The 18,942-nt window shown below is 43.4% G+C and overlaps 1 protein-coding gene across 1 annotated transcript in view; it reads left to right on the forward strand.

The window, feature by feature from the left end:
• Positions 1-18,942, forward strand: part of MTUS2 (microtubule associated scaffold protein 2) — a 1,194,608-nt gene that overhangs the window by 215,552 nt on the left and 960,114 nt on the right. Inside the window, exon 3 of the mRNA XM_077484081.1 lies at positions 6,046-6,104. The gene's annotated coding sequence lies outside the window, so the exon portion shown is untranslated. The remainder of the gene's footprint in view (positions 1-6,045; positions 6,105-18,942) is intronic.

Below are 18,942 nucleotides of genomic sequence, written 5' to 3' on the forward strand. Positions count from 1 at the left end.
TTCACAGTAAACATGAATCTCTAGGATGCGTCAGCACCTCTTTCTTTCCATGAATAAAAATGCTGATGCTGGGATACCTCAAATGAACTAAAGCCTGTACAGACTAGATCACAATGGGGGTTATTTACTAAAGGAAAGTCCACTTTGCACTGCAAGTGCACTTGGAAGTGAAGTCACTGTAAATCTGAGGGGGACATGCAAGGAAAATAAAAAAACAGCATTTTAGCTTGCACATGATTGGATGATAAAATCAGCAGAGCTTCTTTCAAGTGCACTTGCAGTGCAAAGTGTATTTGCCTTTCGTAAATAACCCCCATTATCTCTAACACGTCATTTTACAGAGTAGAGGATCATTGTTTTCAGTCAGATAGACCTTATCTGGTAGACTGGCAGTAATGAGAACCAACAAGGCTTGACTTTGTACTACTAAGCAAATATCATGGTTTTTGTTTTGTGGTATTGGTGAGATTATACTCAAGTGGTAGGTGCTTTTTCAATGAGTTTCACCAATCCAAACTGTATTTAAGGGCATGGCAGCTCACTTTTATTGAATAAAATGGAAAGATCTCATAGACATCAGTTGCAGCGGATCTTTCACATCAACATGAACAAATGCAAATACAGAGCCACCTTGTTGGCAGCACCACAGCTCTTCCTACCAGTCCCTCTGACTGTGCTGTCCATCTCTGGTGGTTCAGTTGGCTCTCTTAGCCCTTAGTCACAGTACCCTTCTGCATGGTACAAACCTGGCCAATCGGTAGGGGTCCTCCTGACACCCGAATAGGAGCCCACCTGACTCCTGGAAAGAGACCTCCTGTCTCCTGGCTGGGGGCACATCTGACCCCTGGGTGAGACTTTGTCTCCCACACTGGGCACTGTCTCTAAGATGGGAGCCCTGAGCTATCCTCAGGCTTGAGTATATATAATGGCCCTGCACACCTGCTTACTTAACCACTTTCAGACCGGACCAATTTGCTGGTCAAAGACCAGACCACTTTTTGCGATTCGGCACTGTGTCGCTTTAACTGACAATTGCACGGTCGTGCGACGTGGCTCCCAAACAAAATTGACGTCCTTTTTTTCCCACAAATAGAGCTTTCTTTTGGTGGTATTTGATCACCCCATGCGGTTTTTATTTTTTGCGTTATAAACAAAAATAGAGCAACAATTTTGAAAAAAACGCATTATTTTTTACTTTTTGTTAAAATAAATATCCCCCAAAAATATATAAAAAAACATTTTTTTCCCTCAGTTTAGGCCGATACGTATTCTTCTACATATTTTTGCTAAAAAAAATCGCAATAAGTGATTATTGATTGGTTTGCGCGTTTACAAAATAGGGATAGTTTTATAGCATTTTTATTAATAATTTTTTATTATTTTTTTTTTTACTAGTAATGGCGGTGATCAGCGATTTTTATTGTGACTGCGACATTGTGGGGGACCCATCGGACATTTTTGACACATTTTTGGGACCATTGTCATTTATACAGTAATCACTGCTATATAAATGCAGTGATTCCTGTGTAAATGACACTGGCAGTGAAAGGGTTAACCAGTGGGTGGCAGTGTAGGGGTTAGGTGTTCCTAGGGGTGTGTTACTAACTGTGGGGGGGTTGGGCTTTTTAGTGAACACTGATCTCTGCTCCAATCATATGGAGCAGAGATCAGCATCACTAGTTGCTAGGCAGAATGGAGAAATGTTGTTTACACGGCATTTCCTCCATTCGGCCGCTCCGTGAGACGATCGCGGGGATGCCCGCGGCGATCGAGTCCGCGGGTCCCGCGACCGAACTCACGGGGGTCCCAACCAGCGCGGGAGCGCGCCGCCGGCGGCGCGCTCCCGATGGCAGGGCGGCAAATTTAAAGGGACGTACATGTACGCCCATTTGCCTGCCCGTGCCATTCTGTCGACGTACATCGTCGTGCGCTGGTTGGCAAGTGGTTAAACAAGTTGTAGGTAGCTGGTAAAATCCAGACACAAGATTGAAAGGTCAGATCCAGAATTGCAGAATCCGCAGAAAACCCAAAAACACAGCTTTCTCTGCTCAGGGATGATGCTCTGGAACATCGCATTAACCCTTAATGCACATTTTGGGGGTTATTTACGAAAGGCAAATCCACTTTGCACTATAAGTGCACAGCAAGTGCACTTGGAATTGCAGCCACTGTAGATCCGAAGGGGCACATGCAAGGAAAATAAAAAACAGCATTTTGGCTTGCACATGATTGGATGATAAAATCAGCAGAGCTTCCCCTCATTTCAGATCTACCCCTTAGATTTACAGCGACTGCACTTCCAAGTGCAAAGTGCACTTCCAAGTAGTGCAAAGTGGATTTGCCTTTGGTAAGTAACCCCCTCTGCATCATATTCTCCTCCATTATCACATTGACGGGGTCTTTCTATGTCACAGTATGTAATATGTAAATATTCCCACCCTTATCTAAAATTATAATTGTGAGTTGTATTTGTTTTAATGAACAGGATTCATGAACTGATGTTTTCTATTTTTTATCAATTACCTTACATATGTATTTGCATTAAACATTTAACTACATACTGTATATATACTACTTTGAAACACATACAGGGCTTTCTGATAACAAAGCCCAGCACTACGTTTATGATTTATGCCTTTCAATTCTCTGTTTACCACAACATCTGCTCTCTGAGACTGGCTTAGATCTCCACCTGCTGGCTGCATGTAAAAACAAACACACATACTGTAGATACAAACAGTGTGTATGAACAGTTTATCGGACTAAAATATTTAAAAGCACTACATTCATAAAAACGTATCATCTGGTTGATATAATAAGATGTCCATATGGGTCCCTTTTATACAATTTTCTTGGTAAATTTTAAGTGCAATAATGAGATAATAATAATAATAAAAAGTCCAGAGAGTTGATGGACAACAAGTCAGACAGACACATGCCCGTGATATACTGTATGCCTGTACCAAAGCGTTTTAAATGTGAGTAGTCGATGTTTGGACTCAAATTTTATTAACATACAGAGAGAACTTAGATCTTCTCCTTTTTATTATTTATGGTCTGGCATCCGTAGTTATTTCTGAGAAGTCTGGAAAGGAGACCCCTTTCCACCCATTTGGTATATTGTGATCTACTTGTATGACTATCTGTTAGTTCAGGAGTCCATGCCCTGAGGTGAGAGTAGATAATAAGACCCGAGGTGGAGGAACTGTCACCTAATGTGGATTTTATCATCACTGGTGAAGGTTTTCTGGGACTTGTTGTCCATTAACTCTCATTATTTTCACTTAAAATATACTCTGGGACTTGTTGTTCATCAATGTTTTGAAATTTTTGTTTGCTCTGCACTTATACCCCGTTATAACATTTGCTATTTTGGATTTTTGTGAAAATTCTATTCAGCGTTTAGCTTGCTTACAAGGGGAGGTTGTTTTATAATTTATTATTTCTTTATATATATTTTTGCGCTGGTTGCACCCTCTAATTTTTATTTTCTTGGTAAAGCCTGGCAAAACTACAGTGGGGAATAACACTAGAATGATTCACTAGTGATTAAAGTGGTTGTAAACCCTCATGGTTTTTCACCTTAAAGTAGTTGTTCCCCTTAATATCCATGTCAGACCTGAAGGGCCTTTTGATTGAATTTAGGGGAACCCCCACGCTTTTTTTTTTTTTTTTTAATCAATGAATGAATGAATTGTCGGCTAATACAGAGAACACTCATTGAGTGTTCTCTGTATTACGGAGACCCGACAATTTAGCCGCAAGTGATTTTAAAAGACTTTTTTTCCTGCACAAATGACACTTTGTGCAGCGACAGTTCTAAGCACGGGAAACATGCGCCCCTTCACAGGCATACTATAGATACCCCCCAGGTACCACATTTAAAGGAATATTACACTTTTATTGTTTCACTTTAATCATTATTAAAATCACTGCTCCTGAAAAAACAGCCGTTTTTAAAACTTTTTTTTGCATTGATCCATGTCCCCTGGGGCAGGACCCAGGTCCCCAAACACTTTTTAGGACAGTAACCTGCATATTACCCTTTAAAATGAGCACTTTAGATTTCTCCCATAGACTTGTATAGGGTGTTCCGGCTTTTCGAATTTGCTGCGAACAGCCCAAATTGTTCACTGTTCGCTGAACAGGCGAACAGGCAATGTTCGAGTAGAACATGAGTTCGACTCGAACTCGAAGCTCATCCCTAGATGTAACATTGGACCAATGCTGCATCCAGCTAGGTAAGTATGATCCTAAAAAACAAATCTTATACTTCTCTTTTAAGTATAAGAAATCCTTATTAAATAAAGGCAAATACAGTTTTGTTAGGCATTTCAGCATTTCACCTTTTTTTTGCTTTTTCTTCCCAAATATTTGTTCTATTCTATCAGTTTTCCTGATTTAGGGTCAGTAATTTCCTTGCTCTTTATAAGTCAACTGCTATGTTTCATTAGCACTCTTGAGCCAATTGGATGACCAGAGCAAAAAACTAAAATCAGATTGGGATTGGTTGTACTGCCAATACCAGGCAGAACAAGAATTAATAGGATTCTCTTAGTAATTGCAGATCATTGTTCTCTGCACGGTTTTCAATGAAATCTGTGGTATCAGGGCTAACATTTTTTTTTTACCAGCACACATTGTTTAATATACTGCATACCTGGCATACATTTTGAATTGTATTTGCTTAATTCATTATTCATCTCCACTCATGTCTGACAAAATGTTCATGTACATATCAATGTAACATGTTGTTAGAGGATTTTTCAATATATTTGCATAGGCGTACAAAGCAAAAGCATAGCTACAAGCAGGAATGGCTTAGAAGACAGAATTGCTTATTTTCTCCATGTCAGCGACACAAGATGATGAATGTGCAATTCGAGCTTCTATAGAAAATATAATAGGATAAACTGGGTAATATAAATTACCATCTTCAAAAATGTAAACGGAAGAAAAGAGCCAATTGTTTTATACTTATGTCAGTTAACATAATAGGTTTTCATTCCTTAACACATGTAAAGGGAACTCCTAAACCCCATACACAATATCAGATTATCTGCTGATTTTTAACCATATGGTAGAAGTTCAAACCTCAGGAGTTTAAATTTGTATGCAATCAGACAGGCCCTTGCACTAGTTTTAGTAAAGCTAAAGACAAAAATCATCAGAAAATCTGGTAGTGTGTATGGGGCTTTACTGTGTTTCCAAAGGAAAAACTTTGTATTTTTAAATTCTCAGAAAGTAGGCAATGGTTAAAATGTGTCAGATTTTTTTTCATTGGTGTCTGTGTCCTATGCGCCTCCATTTCCTACTCTGTAGCTATAACTAGGAGTGAGAGTAAATATCTTCAAAAGGAAATCCCCTGTGAGACAGTTTTTACCAAAAACAAGTGCCACAGTTGGATGATTTTCCCATATCACCCTGTAAAATTTTGGATTTCCTATCTATTACTTTCCTAATAACAATATTTCGAGACATATAGGAAGAGTAAATTTCCCCAGGGGTATGTAGACAGCAAAAGAACTCACTCTACCAATATCTTAAAAAAAACAGCTATTTTGCCCTTTAATGTTCTTTAACATTAGAATTTTCTTTGCAAAGTAATATCCATGAAACATAAATGTACATAAACATGCTACAGCCAAGGAAGAATCCCATGTAAAATGTACAATCTTTAGGCAGATTGGGTCTTTGGTGGAAATCAAACTGATAGCAGTGCTAGCCACTGGGCTACATATTAATCTGCTTTGAAGCAATATGCCTTAGTAAACAGCCTTGCAATGCAGCAGCCACTTTCTAAGTCCTGTGTTTCATATTGATTTCAGGAAAGTTGTAGAGAGACAATTGGGATTGTTATGTATTGCATTAATTTTGGCAAGGGTGAGAAGACGGGAATCGTGGCAAGGAGCTCTCACTGCCAGTCTAGTGAGATTCCTATTTAATCAGCAAATGGTTTATACTAATAGCATCCATGTACCTTCAAATATTCCATGCTGCAGAGATGGAATGTCTTTGTTTGACAACTTTTTTTCTTTTTAACAGGTTGTTTGATAAGTTTACCGGACTGAAACCCTTCACAGATGAGAAAAAGATCTCCCAAGGTAAACAAGAGAGTTCTGTCTCTGCAACATTGTATCAGCTCTGTAAAGCAGTTCGCTCTCTGCAGTAACTGATTCCTTACATCGATGGTGTTGAGCGCAGGAATCTTTATATGCTTTTTATACAGTGCAGAGGTCTCCCTCATATTATTTCCTCTTCTGGTTGAATGTTTTTAGGCTATAGTGTTACAATATGTTCTCTATTGGTTGAGTGTTCCTTAACTTTTGTGGTTGAATATTTTTAAAGCGTTTTTCAATTAGGATCAAATTTTTTATATTTACATTTGCCCTGTGAAAGGTAACAAAGAAACTTTTCACATATATTACAAACAATACACATACTATTTGTGACTTTTATGTGACTGCATAGACCAGGGGTGCTCAAACTTTTGAAGAGTGAGGGCCATTTAAGCAACTTGGTAACTGGTCGTGGGCCACAATGAGTGGAGCAGAAGGATGACAGTTCCATGTCCACTCTGCCTATGCAGAGCAGACGCGGATACAACCCACTCTACTCTATGGGCCCTTAGATCCCATCTGCCCAGATAGAAGGGGGCGAATCGGATTGGAGGTAGGTAGGGTGTAAATGGCCAGAAGTATGTTTACATCTGCAGCTCGATAGAGGTGAACGGAGGGTCAGACCGATGGTGTCAATAGGGCCTAAGGCTGTTTTCACACTGATGCGCTGTGGTTTACCCACACAGAGGGTGCAGACAAGTGCACCTGTGGCTTTCCTGCAGGTTAGCTGTACTTTGCCATAGACTTCTATTATATCCTGGAGGTGTGGTGCACTTTCTGAAAGCGCACTAAACTTGCAGGTAATAATAGAAGTCTATGCCTCAGTGCAGGTAACCCGTAGGTGTTCTGCCCACCTTCAGATCAGTTTAAAAGCAGCCCAGTAACCACCACAGAACAGATATGCACATATATACACTGTGATTTAAGTAATAAACTTAACTTTAATAACAGTTTTCCATCCAGGTATCGCCGGCTGTTGTCCCAGGCAGATCGCATTTGGTATCACTCCACCTGTGATAGGAGGTGGCGCTATACAGGAAGCATTTGGCTTATGAGGCTCTGCAGCCACTTGCTTCCTCTACCAGTGTTTTTTTTTTTTTTTAACAGAAGCTCTACCAGTGGATTTATTCTCAACGCTGATGCTCTGGGATGGCGGGTTGGCAACCCACAATCTGGGCTTACCAACCCGCTATCCCAGAGCAGGAGGTCACGGGCCACATCAGAGGGCTCCAAGGGCCATATGTGGCCCTCAGGCCACTGGTTGGGCACCCCTGGCATAGACATTGACAAAGCAATTTTTTAATAAATGTACCCTTTTGTCTGTTGTAGACAGACTTGACCCCTATATATGTGCTATGCTGTGTATTACATACAGTAGCCCTGACCAAAGTGTTCATATCAACAGTTGCTTGTTGCAGTGTAGTCTACAACACATTATCTGTCCCAAGGTGTCCCTGTTTCTCAGGTTCTAAGTTGGTAAGTTATGTGTTTGAGGACTGGACTGTATCCAGTAGGAGTAAAAAAAAATCTAATGGGAGTGAAAATGCCACGGTGTCGGTGATTAGTTAAAAAAAAACGCCCCTATATCACTGGGCAGGCAAAATAATAAATGCCCCATGTCAGTGGTCTCTGGAAGTAAGTAATGCATCTGTGTCCATGGAAGTAATAAATGCCCTTGCGTCAGTAGTCAGTAGGAGTAAAGAAAATGCCTGTGTCAGTTGGAGTAATATATGCCCCTGCATCACTGATCAGTGGAAGAAATGGTGACCTCATCTCATGTCATTGGTAAAAGGTGCCCCATCATTGGTGTTCAGTGGTCATTTACCTTGTAGGTTCTATGTTCTTTGCCTTGGCTGAGACTATTCAGGCAACATTAGATGAATTAAAAATGTGTATATATATATATATATATATATATATATATATATATATATATATATATATAAATAATAAAAAAACAGAAGATGGTTTCTACCCCTCCTTCAATTAGTAACACATTAAACAGCTAATGATCAATCACGAAATATCAACAGGTGACAGAAGGAGGATGGGAAGTATAACCTTAGTACAACACGTTGTGTGCTGTGAACAAGGCGTTTCACCGAAACGCGCCTGCCACTAGTGATGGACGAACTTCCGACGGGACGTTTCGCAAACGCGGCCGATAGTTCGCGAACCATAACGTTCGCGGTGGGCCCCATTGACTTCAATGGGAGGCGAACTTAGCAAACCTACAGGTCAAATTTGCAGCCACAAAATAATTACTAGCTGTGCAAACATAATCCCATTACATGGCCAATGACATAACACATGTATGAGGTGTATCTGGGATCGACAACTACAAGCATTCTTTTTTTATATGTGAAATTGTGACAATTCAGGACTGTGGAGTGCATGAAGGCAATGGAGGAGAGGGAAGGTCAGGGTAGGCAAAGAAGAGGGTGCAGAAGATGATCACCAGCAGCATGACATACAGCAATGACACCTGCACCGTGATAGAGTGATCTGACACCAGCACAGTGATAGAGAGCACTGACATCAGCAGCGTGACATACAGCAATGACACCTGCACCGTGATAGAGTGATCTGACACCAGCACCGTGATAGAGAGCACTGACATCAGCAGCGTGACATAAAGCACTGACACCAGCATCGTGATATACAGCACTGACACCAGCACTGTGATAGAGAGCACTGACATCAGCAGCGTGACATACAGCAATGACACCTGCACCATGATAGAGTGATCTGACACCAGCACCGTGATAGAGAGCACTGACATCAGCAGCGTGACATAAAGCACTCAAACCAGCACCGTGATATACAGCACTGACACCAGCACTGTGATAGAGAGCACTGACATCAGCAGCGTGACATAAAGCACTCACACCAGCACCGTGATATACAGCACTGACACCAGCACCGTGATATACAGCACTGACACCTGCACCGTAAGCAGCCCCAGGAGGAAGTCAGCATAGCACAGGGATGGTGGGAGACCCTCATAATGAGCATAGCACAGGGATGGTGGGAGCCCCTCATAATAAGCAGCCCCAGGAGTATGTCAGCATAGCACAGGGATGGTGGGAGCCCCTCATAATAAGCAGCCCCAGGAGGAAGTCAGCACAGCACAGGGATGGTGGGAGCCCCTCATAATATGCACAGCAGAGGTACAGCCCCGGGAGGAAGTCAGCACAGCACAGGGATGGTGGGAGCCCCTCATAATAAGCAGCCCCAGGAGGATGTCAGCATAGCACAGGGATGGTGGGAGCCCCTCATAATAAGCAGCCCCAGGAGGATGTTAGCACAGCACAGGGATGGTGGGAGCCCCTCATAATAAGCAGCCCCAGGAGGATGTCAGCACAGCACAGGGATGGTGGGAGCCCCTCATAATAAGCAGCCCCAGGAGGAAGTCAGCACAGCACAGGGATGGTGGGAGCCCCTCATAATAAGCAGCCCCAGGAGGATGTCAGCATAGCACAGGGATGGTGGGAGCCCCTCATAATAAGCAGCCCCAGGAGGATGTCAGCATAGCACAGGGATGGTGGGAGCCCCTCATAATAAGCAGCCCCAGGAGGAAGTCAGCACAGCACAGGGATGGTGGGAGCCCCTCATAATGAGCATAGCACAGGGATGGTGGGAGCCCCTCATAATATGCACAGCAGAGGTACAGCCCCAGGAGGAAGTCAGCACAGCACAGGGATGGTGGGAGCCCCTCATAATAAGCAGCCCCAGTAGAAATATGACACCGCTCAACCTCTTCAAACAGGAGGGTACGGGCATATAGTACGGTGTGCTTTTTTTGGACAAGGAAGTGAGCCAAATGAAGAAAGAAGGTCTGTGTGCTCGATTAAAAAAATTGTTTATAGACATATACATGGTCTACTGGTCACATGTGTTGAATTCCTCTGAGATCCATGCCTCATTCATTTTTAGAAATGTGAGGTAGTTAACACTGTCGTGAGCTAGGCGAGTACGCTTATCGGTCACGATCCCCCCTGCTGCGCTGAACGTCCTTTCGGACAGTACACTGGACGAGGGGCAAGCCAACAGTTCGATTGCAAATTTGGCAAGCTCTGGCCAGAGGTCAAGCCTGCCCACCCAGTAGTCCAGGGGTTCATCACTCCTCATCGGCCGTTAACCCAATGTAGTCGGACACCTGACGGTCTAGGCGTTCCCTGATGCTGGATCCGGATGACACCTGTCGATGGGTCGGCTGAAAGAATGGCCTCATATCCGAAGTCACCAACACATCTTCAAACCGGCCTCTTCTTGCAGGCGCTGTTGGATTGGTACCCGCAACTCCTTCTCTGGGAGTGGGAATTGCTCCTCTGCCAGCGCACGCAAAAGCGGAATGCAGCATTTCTCGAAGCAAGGCCTGGAAGTGCTCCATTCTGACAGCCCTCTGTGACGGCGGTAACATTCCTCCATTTTGTGTTTGTACCAGGGGTCTAAGTACGTTGCCACCCAGTACTGGTCCTTGACCCTTATGCTTTTTATATGGGGGTCCCTGTTAAAACACTGGAGCATGAAGGCCCCCCATTTGCACTAAACTGGAAGCAGTGTGGTGGCCTGGCTCCTGCTCATCATCCAGGATAATGTCGTACTCTTCATTCTCCTCTCCCCATCCACGCACAACAACAGGGATCCCAGAAAGGTTTAAAGCATGCTCTTCTTGCTCCTCCTCATCCGCCCCGGCACCATCCTCCTCTGACTCCTCTTCAGACTCCTGTTGTTCACTTGTCTCAGATAGAGTAGCCCCCCCTGGGAATTCATCCAGCATTGCGACTTCCTCATCTTCCCGCTCCTGCTCCTCCACAGCTTGGTCAATGACATGACGCAATGCATACTCCATAAAGAAGGCATAAGGTACCATGTCACTGATGGCGCCATGGCTGCAACTGACAAGTTTGGTGATCTCCTCAAATGGCCGCAGAAGTCTGCATGCGTCGCGCATGAGCAGCCACTGGCGCGGTGAAAAAAAACCCAGCTCCCCAGAACCTGTTCTGCCGCAGAGTTCATACAGGTAGACGTTAACTGCACGTTTCTGCTGGAGCAGCCTATCAAGCATATAGAAGGTTGAGTTCCATCGCGTCGGGCAATCACAAATAAGACGTCTGACCGGCAGATTGTGTCGCCGCTGAATGTCAGCAAGGCGAGCCATGACTGTGTAAGATCTTCTGAAATGGGACGAGATTTTCCTTGCCTGACGCAAAATGTCCTGGACCCCAGGGTATTTGACAACGAATCACTGCACGACCAAGTTTAAGACGTGTGCCATGCATAGCACGTGCGTAATTTTGCCCTGTTTCAATGCGCTAAGCAGATTGGCATCGTTGTCACACACCACTTTACCAACTGTCAAATTGAGCGGTGTTAGCCACTGATCTGCCTGTGAACGCAAAGCTGAAAGGAGTGCCGGGCCAGTGTGGCTCTTGGCTTCCAGGCACAACAGACGCAGCACGGCATGGCAACGTCTCACCTGGCATGTCGAATAGGTTCTGGGGAGGTTGGGGCGGCGCAGCGGAAGAGACGCTAGCAGCGGAAAAGGAGGAGTCAGCCGAGAAGGAGAGGGAGGAGGATGGAGTAGGAGGAGGAGGAGAAGAAGAGCCAGGCCTGCATGCAATCTGTGGCGGTAAAACCAAATCTACACGGTAATGCACCTCAACCCTATATATTGTGGACCTATACCAGTCCTTAAGGAATAGCAGACTGTACCTCACTCAACCCTATGTACTGTAGTACCCTATACCTTACCAGTCCTTATAAGGACCTTTGTGGAACTAGTAGGTTGTGAATGATTAGCAGACTGTACCTCAGTCCCTATACTGATAAAGGACTGCTGCAGCAGAAGGGCAGCAGTCAGCAGTAGTGCACCTCAACCCTATATATTGTGGACCTATACCAGTCCTTAAGGAATAGCAGACTGTACCTCACTCAACCCTATGTACTGTAGTACCCTATACCTTACCAGTCCTTATAAGGACCTTTGTGGAACTAGTAGGTTGTGAATGATTAGCAGACTGTACCTCAGTCCCTATACTGATAAAGGACTGCTGCAGCAGAAGGGCAGCAGTCAGCAGTAGTGCACCTCAACCCTATATATTGTGGACCTATACCAGTCCTTAAGGAATAGCAGACTGTACCTCACTCAACCCTATGTACTGTAGTACCCTATACCTTACCAGTCCTTATAAGGACCTTTGTGGAACTAGTAGGTTGTGAATGATTAGCAGACTGTACCTCAGTCCCTATACTGATAAAGGACTGCTGCAGAATAGGGCAGCAGTCAGCAGTAGTGCAACTCAACCCTATATATTGTGGACCTATACCAGTCCTTAAGGAATAGCAGACTGTACCTCACTCAACCCTATGTACTGTAGTACCCTATACCTTACCAGTCCTTATAAGGACCTTTGTGGAACTAGTAGGTTGTGAATGATTAGCAGACTGTACCTCAGTCCCTATACTGATAAAGGACTGCTGCAGAATAGGGCAGCAGTCAGCAGTAGTGCAACTCAACCCTATATATTGTGGACCTATACCAGTCCTTAAGGAATAGCAGACTGTACCTCACTCAACCCTATGTACTGTAGTACCCTATACCTTACCAGTCCTTATAAGGACCTTTGTGGAACTAGTAGGTTGTGAATGATTAGCAGACTGTACCTCAGTCCCTATACTGATAAAGGACTGCTGCAGCAGAAGGGCAGCAGTCAGCAGTAGTGCACCTCAACCCTATATATTGTGGACCTATACCAGTCCTTAAGGAATAGCAGACTGTACCTCAATCAACCCTATGTACTGTAGTACCCTATACCTTACCAGTCCTTATAAGGACCTTTGTGGAACTAGTAGGTTGTGAATGATTAGCAGACTGTACCTCAGTCCCTATACTGATAAAGGACTGCTGCAGTATAGGGCAGCAGTCAGCAGTAGTGCACCTCAACCCTATATATTGTGCACCTATACCAGTCCTTAAGGAATAGCAGACTGTACCTCACTCAACCCTATGTACTGTAGTACCCTATACCTTACCAGTCCTTATAAGGACCTTTGTGGAACTAGTAGGTTGTGAATGATTAGCAGACTGTACCTCAGTCCCTATACTGATAAAGGACTACTGCAGCAGAAGGGCAGCAGTCAAGTATAATATTCTTTCTATATTTGGAAGAAAGAATATTATACGTGTACAACCCTATTACCATACCAGTCCTGAAAAGAACCTTTGTGGACCTAATATTAACAGCTACTGATTAAACTGACTGTCCCTCACTGCCACACACAGCTTCCTGTCTGTCCCTATTTAAACTGACAAAACACAGGCTGCTGCAACAATAACTTGAATAGCACTCAAAACTATATCCTGTACTACTTTACCATACCAGTCCTGAAAAGGACTTTTGTGGACCTAATAGTAACAGCTAATGATTAAACTGACTGTCCCTGCTGCACACAGCATCCTGTCCCTCTCTACACTGACAAAAGACAGGCTGCTGCAACAATGACTTGAATAGCAGTGCCTCAAAACTATATCCTGAACTACACCTAACAACTATACCATACCAGTCCTTAAAAGAACTTTTGTGGACCTAATAGATAGCGATTTGGGTCACTGCAGTCTCTCCCTGCTCCACACAGCAACCTCTCCCTATAGTGACAGAATAAAGAATGTAAAATGGCCGCCGGATCAGGTCTATTTATAAGTTAGGGGGAATGTCCAAGTGTCCATGTGCTGTAATGTCTCAATTGGCTGTCCTGTACCACATGAAGGATGTGTCATCATAGGTCAAAGTTCTTTTACACAGTAAACACGGAAGTCCGCCGGGCGAACAGCTGCAATAGTCCGCCGATCAGACGGACCGCGAACAGCCAAAATTCGCCGCGAACCGTTCGGCCATCCCTATTGCTGAAAAGCCTATTCTAATGTTACAATTGTAAAAATTCCAAACTTGCTGCTAATAAGCGGCATGGAGTCTCTGGTTTTACTGGGACACAGGACACTACAGGGGTGATGCGGGTGACACTACAGGGGAGATGTGACATGGAAGATCTTTTATAATATGGAAAAATAGGTGCAGGGGTAGATTGTTTTGTCCTTCTACTGGCTGGTGCCTCCAAATGGGATCCAAATTTAGTTTACTATGGAATAACCCTTTCAATGCTGCTGCCATTGCAAATATATCCTCCCCTTAGAGGGTATTACCAGTAAGATATAAATGCAAACTATAAAGTTAATTTTATAGTTCTCATTAAATGTTTATGATAACCCATAAAAGGGCAGTCTGTTCCCTTTATTGCTGCCTTGTATGCTCCTATTATTTTACTCTACTGTATTTCAAAGAAGGCTTAACTCTATTTTATATCCCATTGCTAATGAATCAAGAACTTTATTAAATAATATTTCAGCCATGTTGTAGTGGTAAACAAACAACTTTGTTCTCTGTAAAATTTGTAATGTTTATGTTTTATTCCCTGCTAAGTAAAAGACAAAGGAGCTAGGACTCCAAAATCACCCATGCCTGCCACAATCAGCCATTGTGGAGATCCATTTCCAGCAGTTGCTGAGCTTAGGAGATAATAGAAAAGGCGCTTAGGAATAAAAAAATGAAAATACAATCAAAGAGAAATGAGAAGCAAAATCTAACAGACATTATATGTGGCACATATCTTTGAATTTGAAATATAAGAAAGTAGTGGAGTATTGTACCATGATAGCCTTCAATTCATACAGAAAGCTTGGAGTTTAAATGATACCCTTTATTAGAAAACATATCTTATTAAAAATGCAAGCTTTTGAGATGCCTCTTCAAGCTTTATAAAATTCTGAAAATTGTTCTAAAATCCATACTTTTCTTGAGCTGAATAACTTGCACAACTAAACTGTGACATCTACAACAGCCTTTACCCCTGAACTGTAAAAATAGTAACAGTATAAAATTTTAAATATATTTCCTTCCTCCTCCTCTTTGTAACCCTGTGTTTAAATATGTAGGTTTGAGAACTATTTTTAGAATTGTATAATGCCTGAGGAAGTAAACTAAGGCATCCTGAAAGCTTGCATCCTTAATAACTTAGTGTAAGTTCACCTTCAGGAAGATTTTTGTAGAAATTCCCACTATTCAGTTCCATATCTAGTGAATAGTACATACAATAGCGCCTCCTGTTGGGCATTATGAATGTCCTCCCCTTACAGATGAAACTTTTTGGAGATCCTCTTCAGAAAAACTGCTGGCCCCTCATTACACTCTTTGAATGATGGTCTAATTATCGAAACATTGCATCCCCTAGCAACCGATCCAGGCCATGCACAGTGCATCCTTTCCTGACTTCAGCTTAGCTTAGTAGTGGCTGCTCGGGGCTGTTCGAATTACGTGCATGCTCAGCTCATGGTCTCCTTCTCTGAGCATGTATGCATTTTAAATTGAATGGAGTGCCCTCTACCTAGCTAAGTTTACGTGGAATCGAATATGCTGATTGGTACTTAAACTTCTGGGTATGCACATTCATCCATGCTCAATACAATACCCTACATGTACAGTACACTGTGCAAACTAATTTTTTAACAGTCCAGCCATATAAAGTTGGTGTGAGTTTATTCTTGTATAGTATGGACATCTAAAATATTAACAGCAATTAGACAATCCCACTATTGATTTATAGTGAATCAATGAACTTAGCCAAAAAAGTAAAGAATATGGATAAGCTAACCTTATGCATTGCGACTCACCAAAGTTTTTTTTTACACAGATCAGTTAAATTTACAAAATTGATGTCAAATTATCTATTTCTCTGTTATCTCTTATGTAGAAGTTAGCTCAATAAATTGATTGTGTGAGGTCTCACTCTTTAAAGAAACACTGTCACCTTGCACATGTATCTGCAGAGGGCCCCCTGACCCCCTTACCAATGTTCCCCCACAGCTCCTGCTCAGCCATCAGGCCCAGACTGGCCGCTGTGCCGCAAGTCAAAGGCAGTTGGGCTGTTCCTTTAGCCTGCGCTGCTTACCCGGACTCTCTGCAGCCACCCGGCCACCCATTCATTTCACAGCATGGCCGTCGTGGCAGAGGGGCAAGGACTATAGGTCAGCTGAGCGTGAAAGGGGAGAGCTGGAGAGGGAATCCCATCGCCGCATGCTGGGACAGGCGTCACTGCAGCCACAGACACCACAGACTGCAGGTAAAGTGAGTGCTGCTGCTTTAGAAGTGAGAACCACTGGGCTATGAGGAGGTTTCTGGAGAAAACTCAGAGGAGATCTGTGGAGATGGATCCTTAGCAGGGGGCTAGCGGTTTCTCCAGGATGCTAGATTTTGCAAAGGCAATGTGGAGACTTGGAAGGCACTGTTGGGGCTTAGGGCAGTTTGGGACACTGTTGGGGGCACTGTAGGAGGTTGCTGAGGACTGTGGGGACTGGGAGCTTTTAGGGAGGGTTTGGGTAGTGTGAAATGTTGAGAGGCACTGAGGCTTGTGCGCAAATGCAAATATGTACGTAGGTAACTCTAAACTGGTAACTTGTAAAGCTTTTAAAGAGTTGCCTGTGGAGATTTTTAGATAAAACTAGACTTAACTATAACTGACAGTGAAAATTTTTTTTAAAATGGACTGCTCAGTCTAAAATGCCCGGGCCTATATTTTGTCCTAGTCTGGTCCTGCCAGTCATCCACAATACTCAACACTTCAAGGTATGGAGAAGCATGTGACTACCTGGCTGTACTGAATTATGTACGAAATACCATTCACACATACTGTATGCATTCAATTGTGTATTTAGCTTTGTCTTTCCTGGTTTAGTTTACACACTCCTAAATATTTCATGTCTTTGCCTGGCAATAATTGAGAATACACATTTCCCTTGGGGGGGGGTACTTTATAGGCACAGATTGTAGAATAATCTTATAAATTCTAATTTATTTGAATTATTTATTTATTTATTTATTTATTTATTTGTATACATAAAACAATATCAGATGCAAATACAATGAATAGCACATATGATGTATGTAGTAAATACTATTAGCATTCGTGATTTCTACACGTTATGGAGAAAATTAGACTCCTTCTTCAGAAATAGTCCGATATGCAATTTAGTAACAATAATAGTCTAAAAGATAATGAAAAACGAACGTTATACATCCATTAGATACTGAGAAAACATGGGGACAAATAAAAGGAGCATCAAATTGCTATCTACATACTCACATACCTGACGGCAAGACAAATAGCCCAACAGTAGCGTGGCAAGGATTGCCAAAGGTAGCCAGGAATTACAGTGTCAAGGAAGGAGAATCAGAAGAGATCTGATCAGTAAAAGCTGAACACAGGAGGCTGGAGAAAGAGCCTGATGATCTGTGGCTAGTCCATATGGAGGCAGGGTATTATACCAGGTTATTGTTGGAATCCACCCCTCTAGAGAATCCTATTGCTGCAAGGCAGCCAAGCAGCAAACAAATGGCCGCCTAGAAAACATAAAAACAAAAAATGCCAGGTTTCTAAAAAAGGAAGCCATAGAAATATATCTCCATCAAAAGACAGGATACCAGGCTAATATTGCCTACCTGTGCATCAGGGTTCCAAAGGGTTCAGTGGGAACTGCTCCTGTGATCGGTCGTCATAGCGGGAGATCAAATCTCTCCTTAAATTTATGGCCATAGATTGACCATGGGTCCACCCCGTGCAACAGGTGGGGAATCGGTCAACAAGGGCTGATTCTCCTAGCGCCAATCAGTAGGTCCCCTGGGGGTGCGGTGCACAGAGTCGCTCCATGCCCACATCCAAGATGGTGGCATGCGCAGAGTGACGTCATGCGTCACAATCCCACCAACACGCATGGGCGGTAAGAACGTGAAGATGCGAGGGCTAAAGAGCGAGGAAGAATGGCGGATCCAAGCCTCATAGAAGAAAATGGCACACGCACGGAACGCGCATGCGTCATTCCCGATAGCTGTCATTGATGGATGGGGCTAGATGGAGAAGAGGAGTGGCAGAGGGGGGAGCTATACCATGCATCCCAAAAACTGCAAGAAGATGCCAAACGGTCCAAGGGGCGGGGGGTCACCCAAACGACCCATGAGCTAGAACGACCCATGCTTGGCAGGAATGCATGAAAGGGTGCCACGCCCAGACCAACCAACCAAAAAAAAGAAAGGGAAAAAAGAAAAATAAGTAGGAAAGAGAGGAGGGGAAAAGAAAAAGAAGGGAAAAACAAAAATTGTGAAAAAAGCAGAAACGAATAAACGAATAAGACATGGAACTATAAAATGATCAAACCGGGGTGTATGGAGCGCATAATAAACAGCTTATTGTGAACAGCAAACAGGTGGAAATGGTTGAAAAATTGCATGGATGCATATGAAAAGCAGTGGCAGCGGGTGCTCAAAATTTTTGGGGGAGCACAAACAAACTGAAAAATTCAGAAAAAAAAAACCATCAAACGCTGACACTGTGCTCCAAATGCTGCCACTGTTTCCATCGAACGCTGCCACTGTGCCCATTAAATGCTGCCACTGTGCCCATTAAATGCTGCCACTGTGCCCCAAATGCTGCCACTGTGCCCCAAATGCTGCCTCTGTTCCCATCGAACGCTGCCACTGTGTCCCAAATGTTGCCACTGTGCCCATTAAATGCTGCCACTGTACCTAAAATGCTGCCACTGTGCCCATTAAATGCTGACACTGTTCCCCAAATGTTGCCACTGTGCCCATTAAGTGCTGCCACTGTGCCCCCAAATGCTGCCACTGTGCCCATTATGTGCTGCCACTGTGCCCCAAGTGCTGCCACTGTGCCCCCTGCCCGCCATATGCCCGAAACGTACCTTGTCTCTAGT

This window comes from Lithobates pipiens, unplaced genomic scaffold (genome assembly GCF_037356315.1).
Source record: "Lithobates pipiens isolate NorthernLeopardFrog02 unplaced genomic scaffold, aLitPip1_a1.2 Scaffold_16, whole genome shotgun sequence".
Classification (NCBI taxonomy): Eukaryota; Metazoa; Chordata; class Amphibia; order Anura; family Ranidae; genus Lithobates; species Lithobates pipiens.